The sequence below is a fragment of the Camellia sinensis genome, chromosome 11 (assembly GCF_055761805.1).
Source record: "Camellia sinensis isolate YWXY chromosome 11, ASM5576180v1, whole genome shotgun sequence".
Lineage (NCBI taxonomy): Eukaryota > Viridiplantae > Streptophyta > Magnoliopsida > Ericales > Theaceae > Camellia > Camellia sinensis.
In genome coordinates, this window is record NC_138971.1 from 111900464 (window position 1) to 111909105 (window position 8642).

Below are 8642 nucleotides of genomic sequence, written 5' to 3' on the forward strand. Positions count from 1 at the left end.
GCAGTACAAAGTTAACCACCCAAGCGTGCATTAACGAATCAGATGAATTAAATTTCAAATTAATTTTTCCCAAATAGTCATAAAAATTCCCATTAACCTACCCAAGTACTCAATTTGATTTCTGAATCCATGAAAGTCGGAAATTTCAATTTTAAATCCATAACTCAACAGATAATGCTTTAATTCTAAAAGATATAATTAAAGTAAAACACATCATCTCATAGCTAAATAAAGATGATTTCTTATACGCATTTTGGGGTCATTACATGAAGAATGAGAAAGTAATGACCCAAACACGATGCTAGCAACAGAAAGCGGATATGACAAGAACAGTGCCAGACATTCAAACAATTCAAAACTTGAAGACAGACGAAAATAGAAGGCAGCAAATAAACAGATTCAAAGTAAATCAGAAGAGTTATGAAAGATTGAGCTTAATAAAAAGTTTATGAACCTACAAAGTGAAATGAACGCCATATGAAAATCGCCGGAGTCAAATAGATGACTGGAAATCGGGAACTCACCAGAGAGTGTGAGTGGAGCAGTTGCAAAGCTCTTGGAGTTTACGAATTAATGGAACCAGAACTTCGGCTAGGAGGTGCAATTTCAAGCAGCTTGGAAAGCATGAAACTTGATTCTTGACACTAGTGGACAGTAAAGTCTAGGGAACTTTGAGGTCGGCGAGTATGATCTCGGACAGAGGGGCACAGATGAACGAACAGTGTAGGTTCCATCACCTCAGAATGCCGAGGTAATAGAACCTAGGGGGGCAGTTGTGGGGATATATTTTCTAAGTACCAACACGTGGCAATGTGACGCCGACGTGTCACCCGAGGTGCCACGTGTCCTGGTTGTGATGCCGAGGTTATCTCGGCAAGGCCGAGGTTATCTCCGAAGATATTGGAATCCGAGATAAATGGATAAGGGACAAGAGTCCTAGAATTAAAAGGGAACTCAACTTGGATGAGAGACAAGAGTCCTAGAATGAGAGAAGACTTCAGTTTGTATTAAGATAAGACTCTTAGAGAGTTTATCCTAATTTTACTAGGAGTCCAAGATTAGCAGTAATCCTGAGTCCATAGAAGTTAGACTTCTATTGGGACTAGGTTTATGTTGGCTATAAAAGAGAGGCACCCCCATGGGTCTAAGGTATGCTTTTGATACTCAAGCTTGTGAGTTTAGTACTTGATTTATCTTTGAGAGATATACTGACTTCATCGTCGGAGTGCCCCCGGGTAGACGAACCACCGCGGGATTCTTGTATTTCTATTGCAGGTTAGTCAGGTGCCATCTATTCTACCGATGCTCTCCAGCTGGTTACTAAGCGGGCAGTGTGATCAGAAAATCACTCACACAGTTTTTATAAATTTACATAAGTAATCTCACAAAAATATATAAGTTGAACATAAATTCACGTAAATTATTGAAAACTTAAGCGAATTTGTGTCTAACTTACATATTTTTATGAGATTGGTCATGTAAGTTCATGAAAACTTCTGTATTTTTGTGATAAGATTGCATAATTTTTCACTATTTTATTATATGAGGATGTGATACATTTTATAAATTTTAAATAAAATTAAAATTATATACTTTGGTTTGTTTAACTCTTCTATTCAAAATTATGTTTTGGTATGCAATTTTTATTTGCCTACTGTTTTCCAATAATTAATTACTAGAAAAAAAATATAATTAATTATTAAGCATCCGTTTGAGAAACTAATATAGTTAAAATGTCAAAATCAAAATTTTAAAAAAATTTAACACATATAAAGAAGTCATTTTTTTTTCACTCTACATTTTGCTTTTTTTTTTATATAAAAATTTAAAAATCATCACTAAATATATTAAATTTTTTTATGTCATGTGTGAACTAAAACATTACTTTGCAAACCATAAGTAATTTAATTTGGTCTTATAACTAATAAGTTATATCTAACTTTAAAAAAATGGGTCAAAACAAGTCCAAATTTTCTGGAGTAATTTTTCTTAAAATAATTTAGAATGTTTTTTTTATAGAAGAATTTTTTTTTTAAGATTCCTAATATTAGATTTTATAAAATAAAGGACATACAATATTTTCATAATAATTAAGGTCTCTCAATATTTTCACAGAAAAAATTTAACTCAGAGAAATTTCTGTGAAATCAAAAAAAAAAAAGGTTGAGGGGCCTTAGCTAATAAAAAAATATCTTGGATCTCTCCTACTATACAAAATTGGAGATAGATAATTTACTAATTTTTTTATATTTATATGATTGAGATTTTTTTAAAGTAACTATCAAGATTATTGTATTTTTAATTTAATACTATCATATTTTTTATTTTTATAAAATTAATGTTTAATTATTTTTTAAAATCACCCTAAATTATTTTACAAAAACCATTCAAGAAGTCCGGATTCGTCAAAAGCTACGCCAAGTCTTCCTTGTGCACAAACCACACGGCCTATCTCAAAAACGACGCCGCTGTGGTTCGCTGTCCTGTCACAACCTTTTACATCAACAAGAACACTATAATTATATGTTAGTACTTCAAAAAAAAACCAGAAAATAAAGTAAGTGTTTGAAAAGTAGGTTTTTATGTTAATTTTTTTAGTTGTAGAATATTATTGAAGAAAATTTTTTTAGTATTTAGGAAGATAGTTGAATTTTTTTGTGGTTGAATGTGATATTTGTGAGAGAAAAAATAAAATGATTATGAAATTTGATGTAATATTTTATTTGTATTTGTTTTTTCGGGTTTTGTGAAAACTTTTGGACTTGTAGAACCTATTATGAATTTTGTTTTGATAATTTAAATTATTTATTTTATAAAATATTTTATATATTTTATTTAAAAAAATTATGTCAATTTGATAACTGTAACTTGTTTAATTTATTATTTTTGTCTTAAAAAAATATATAATTCATTTTTTTATAATATAATTATCGTTTATTTTTTTAATAAAAAATATGATAAATTGAATAATTTATAATTATTGAATCAATCTAATTTTTTTAAATTAAATATAAAAAATTCTTAACAAAATAAACGATTTAAATTATTAAAATGAGACTCATTATAAATTATACGGATCCATACAGCCCCTTCCATCCAAATTGTGGACTCAGAAAATTCTCTTTAAAAAAAACAAAGGAACAAAGAAGAGAGAGAGAGAGAGAGAGAGAGAGATTACAGTCAAAAGCTACAATCCTCTTCAGCTACCTCAAATCACAGTCAATGGCCGCCTTATTTTTGAACCATGTAAATATTTAGTTCTTAATATTAGAGAGAGACACAACTATCCAGGTAAATATCCAGATAATGCTGGACCATCCATATCAACTATCCAGGTCACCCAAGCTAAATGAAAGCACGAGAATGTTATGCCCCCAATCTGTACATCAACAGACTTTTGTTTCATCCATTTCTAAATTTTTCTATGCATGCATGTTCATTAAACTGAATTTCAGGCTGCCTGCTTAGCAATGCCTGCAGAGCTGAGTAGATCTCTCATGTTGGACTCTCACCATATAAAATATTTGGATTTAACCGATATGCAGGTTTGGACAAATCATACCCATGATTAAGAGTGTAAGTTTAAATCTTCATATGTGTTCAAGTCCGCCCTACATAATTAAATGACTCTAATATATAACACCACCTAAGATTTACAAGCCATTGCACATAATGCCTTGCTCTTAAGGACAAGGTGAATCTATTAGAATTCTCCTTCATTAAATAAATAAAAATAGTGGTTAATTAGATTTTACATTGTTCAATTACCATTGAAATATCATCTTATCCCAACTTTAAAACAAGGGTGAATTATGTAAATCGTGCATGTGATTTATACGATGTGTCAATTTAATCCTTATTATTTTAATTTGTTCAATTTTGTCCTTTAATTTAAAGGATTGTATCATACTGATCTAATAAATAACGGTCGTTAAGTTTGGTAGATAGAAACTCAAACGGTGTGCCAATTTAGTTTCTGTAATTTACACGATGTGTTAATTTGGTCCATGTCAAAATGGAACAAATTAAAACAATATGGATCAAATTAACACATAAGGTAAATTATAATAACCAAATTGACACATCGTTTGAACACGTGACAATTTTTCGTCCACCAAACTTAACCGTTGTTATTTATTGGATCAATATGACACAATCTATTAAATTAAGAGATAAAATTGAACAAATTAAAATAATGAGAACCAAATTAACACATTATATAAACTATCAAGATCATTTACATAATTTATTCTTAAAACTATATATTTAGTCAAAAATGATACAAACACCCAAAAGTGAAGCAATTTTGATAATTGCAAGAAGAAGCTGATATTGAGAGACAGTACAGTGTAATTAACCTTATAAAAATACAAAAGATACGTGCGATGCTATCTCCATAATAAGTGGACCCTCCCAGAAAAAGCCGATATTTAGTGACAGCACAGTGTAATTAAATCTTAAAAAAACACAAAAGATATGTGCGATGCTATCTCCATAATAAGTGGACCCTCCCAGAAAAAGAGAGGGGGGATGCTAGTTGCCAGTAAACAACAGTCACTAATATTTCACATTGGCCCAAAGTTTTTTCAAATTATCAAAATGAAATTGTATTTCGACTATGCTTTCGAAAAGGCATTCGGAAACAAAAAATTTGTACCATTACATTTTCTTGATAGATCTCAAGAAAAAAATAAATTGACCAAATAATTGAGCCACCTCTATGGCATAGTCTAAGACAAAATTTGCATAGAAAGCAAGTTATGATTGAACACAAGCATAAGCAATAAAATTCCATAAAAGTTGAGAAAACAAATCAATACACACCACAATTATGAATTTCTATTTGATGCTTGAGACACTACAACAAAACAAAACAAAATAGAAATTGGTTTGAATGAGAATTAAAGTGAGAATGCATTACAAGTTCATTATCTAATCTTCAACATAGACTAACCAAGTGCCGTTTTTGGGAACCAAAATAAAAAGTCACGTCTTTTATCTTTGGTCCAAAAAAATAAGTGGCAAAAACGCAACAAAATTAGTTTGGAAAGTTATAAAAACACAAGTGTGAAATTATAAATTGGGGCTTATGACAAAAAATAAAAAAATAAATTTCTTATATTGGGTAAAGATATTTTAGTCATTTTAATTTGATTTGACACCATAAACAACTATTAAACTAAAATGTCAAAAATCAATTTTTTATCAACTTTTCAAATCACTTTTCAAAAAGTTAAAAAACTTAGTAAAAAGCCAAAAATTAACTTTTTATCAATTTTCCAAAACGAACCCCAAATTACAAACATCAGATAATCACAGAGGCAAGTTTTGCAAGAACGGAGGTAACTAAACTAACACTAGTGTTCCAAGACATACCAAAAGGAAGAGAGAGAATGCATTACAACGAGTTTCATCGTCTTCCTCGAATCATTTCCCGCCAAAAAATCTACTCTTTATGATCAAGATCATCTTTGCCAGAGTTGAAAGGGAATTCATCAAACTGTTCAGAAAAGTGATCATGTTCCTCACTCAAGCTCTTCAATGACTGATAAACACTGTACATAGAAGGCCTATCCTTGGGCCTAGAGGCCACACAAGTACAAGCAACCTTGAGGAATTGCAAGATTTGATCATCATGGCCTCTTCCACAGAGAGACTTATCCGTGGCATCGTTGCTTAGACCCGACCCACAGAGCTGTGTAACCCAATCCACCAGATTCCCCTTGAACCCTTCTTCTGCATTACTAACTTCCAAAGCCTTCTGTCCAGTCACCAACTCCAGAAGCACCACCCCGAAACCATAAACATCTCCTTTCATCGACGCGATCATCGTGCTTGGATATTCAGGCGGCACATACCCGAATTCCCCCATGTCTCTATTGACAAAAGTGCTACTACCGTTCGAATCCACAGCACCAACAAGCCTTGCCAACCCAAAATCTGATATACGAGCATCGAAATCATCATCCACAACAATCACATTGGAACTTATGTTTTGGTGAAGGTAAGGGGGTTGGCATCCATGGTGAAGCCAAGAAAGCCCTCTTGCTGCACCTACACCAATCCTAACCCTAGCCGGCCAATCCAATGAACCACTATTCATAACACCGATACCATTTCCGTGCAAAAGCGAATACAATGTCCCATTAGACATGTGTTTATACACCAAAAGCCTCTCATTTTCCATAACACAAAACCCCAACAATGGCACCAAATTGGGGTGTCTCAACTGACCCAACCTATTCATCTCGGATTGAAATTGCTTCTCGCTAAGCTTACAAACACTCAATCGCTTAATCTCCAATGCCGAGCCATCCTGTAAAATCGCCTTATACGAAACCCCTGTTCTTGTGGTTACAGCAATGCTTTCTGGGTCAAAATTTTTAGTAGCTGCCATTAAATCATTCAATTTGATTTTAACAATGGGTTTTCGAAACAATGACACTTGAACAAGCTTGTGTGCTCTCAATCTCTCAATCCAACGACCGCCGCCACCCCCACCAAAAGCTTTCCTTTTTTTGCGATTCGACAACACGAAAAACGTCCAGAGAGCGAAACCCAAAAGCAGAGACCCTGCAGCACCAAGAACCCCCGCAGCAATAATAATCGCAAGGTTTTTGTTGCTCAATTTTCCACAGCTCGATCCAATCGGATTCCCACAGAGCCCACCATTCCCGATAAAGCCCTCGGCCGGGAAATTGGACAAATGAGAGGGAGTCGAACCGGAGAGATCGTTGTTGGCGACCGAGAACTTCTTCAACCGGTCGACCGGGAAATTGGACAAATCGGAGGGAATCGAACCGGAGAGATCGTTGTTGGCGACCGAGAACTTCTTCAACCGGTCGAGCAGACCCAACCCGTACGGAATCGCACCGGACAACTTGTTATCGCTCAAAACGAGACTGTTGAGGAACTTACAATTCACAATTTCAGGAGGGATCGAACCGGAGAGAAGATTACCGGAGAGATCTAGGGTGACCAAGTAAGGCAACCAGGTGCAGATTTGGGGAGGGATGGAGCCGGAGAGGAGGTTACCGGAGAGATCGAGGTGTTGGAGGCTTTGACAGAACTTGAGGGGTTCAGGGAGAGAACCGGCGAGGGACATGGAGGGGAGTTGGAGGCTGATGAGGCGGTTCTCCATGTCGTTCCAGCAGGAAACGCCGACGAGCTGCATGCATATGAAGGTGACGGAGGTGTTGGTGAAGATCCATGAGGAGAGTGTGGATTGTGGGTCACTGATAGAGCTCTTGAAGCCTTCCAGACACTTGACATCGTCTTCAATGGCGGTGATGAAGGTGCAGAGAGAAAGGAATAGGATGAGAAGAGTTGGAGAGGAGAATGTGAGGTGGGTTTTCATGGTGGTTGGTTTGGCCCCGTTGGGTTTTATGGATAGAATGGAAGGAATTTATGGTATTAAAGGTCAATCCCCTTCTTATGGCTTAATAATGTAATAAGGAACATTTGTGTAACATGAAGTTTTGGAAAATTTTTGTGGACTGGACTTTCTTGCAATTCATGATCTAGGCTTGAAGGTGTTATTTGGCTCCGTGAGATCATTACGATTTGTACTATTCCTTTTATAAAACATTTTATTTATATTTTAACAATAAAAAAATTATCCAATGAGTATAACCAATTCAATTTATAATGTTTGTTATACAAATAGATGATTTATTTTTTTAAAATTACACTTACAGTTTTTTTTTTCTTTTGTAGGCACAAATGCAATAAATACAATAGACTGTATTATCAAATTTACATAATTTTTTTATGCATGATACATGTAAAATTTTTAAATAAATAAATAAATAAACGATTTAAATAATTAAAAGAGAAATTTTTATTGCCCACGGATCTCGACTGGATAATGAAGTGAGGGAGCCCATCCTATTTTTTATTGGAGGATTCACTTGACAGTAAGATAGAGAAAAAATACAAAAATATAAGAGATGCAAATGAACCTGTATTGAAATTAAGAATAAGGAAAATGAGTGGAAGCACTAATTAGTGCTATGGTAGTAGGCCCCACCATGAATGATTTGATATTTTAAGTGTCATGTCATTAGTTGTCTTTTTAGAGTTCCAAAATTAGTGGTCTCTATCATTATTGTTAAGAATAATCGTGAATCAGAATGGGTCGAATTGGGTCGTGACACGCAAGGACATGTGTTTTTTTTTTTTTTTTTTGAAAAAAAAAAAAGATTTTATGGTGTCATCACAGTTCTTGCAAGCTCTGACCTTGGGTAGCCGGTTGCCCGCTAGGACATGTGTTTCATGCACAACGAAGACTTGGGTGACTTTGACTTTGACCACGGGCCATATTGATGCTATGGTGGATAATCTGCCATATTGATGCTATGGTGGATAATCAGCTCGCCGGCAGGGCGGAGTCAAAGAAGGTCCGGGTGTCACGTGCACCCCTCTCTCAATTTTTTTTGTTTTTGTTTTTATTTTTATTTTGTGATTATATATAAAATGTGTTTATTTTTTTCTTAATATTTTCTTTTGCTAAGAATTTATTGTATTATTCACAATAAGTAATTATTTGATATTTTAGAAATATTATATGGTATTATTTATGTAATGGTCTAAACTAATAGTATAGTAAAAAATCTTATGAATTGAATATAATTAACTTATTA

At 34.1% G+C, this 8642-nt stretch overlaps 1 pseudogene across 1 annotated transcript; it reads right to left on the minus strand.

Annotated features, from left to right (window-relative positions):
- Nucleotides 1-5246: 5246 nt before the first annotated feature.
- LOC114323206 (putative inactive receptor kinase At1g27190 pseudogene) lies at nucleotides 5247-7562 on the minus strand (annotated as a pseudogene). Its single transcript, XR_014344331.1, has one exon. The product of XR_014344331.1 is annotated as a putative inactive receptor kinase At1g27190 pseudogene (transcript).
- Nucleotides 7563-8642: the final 1080 nt, after the last annotated feature.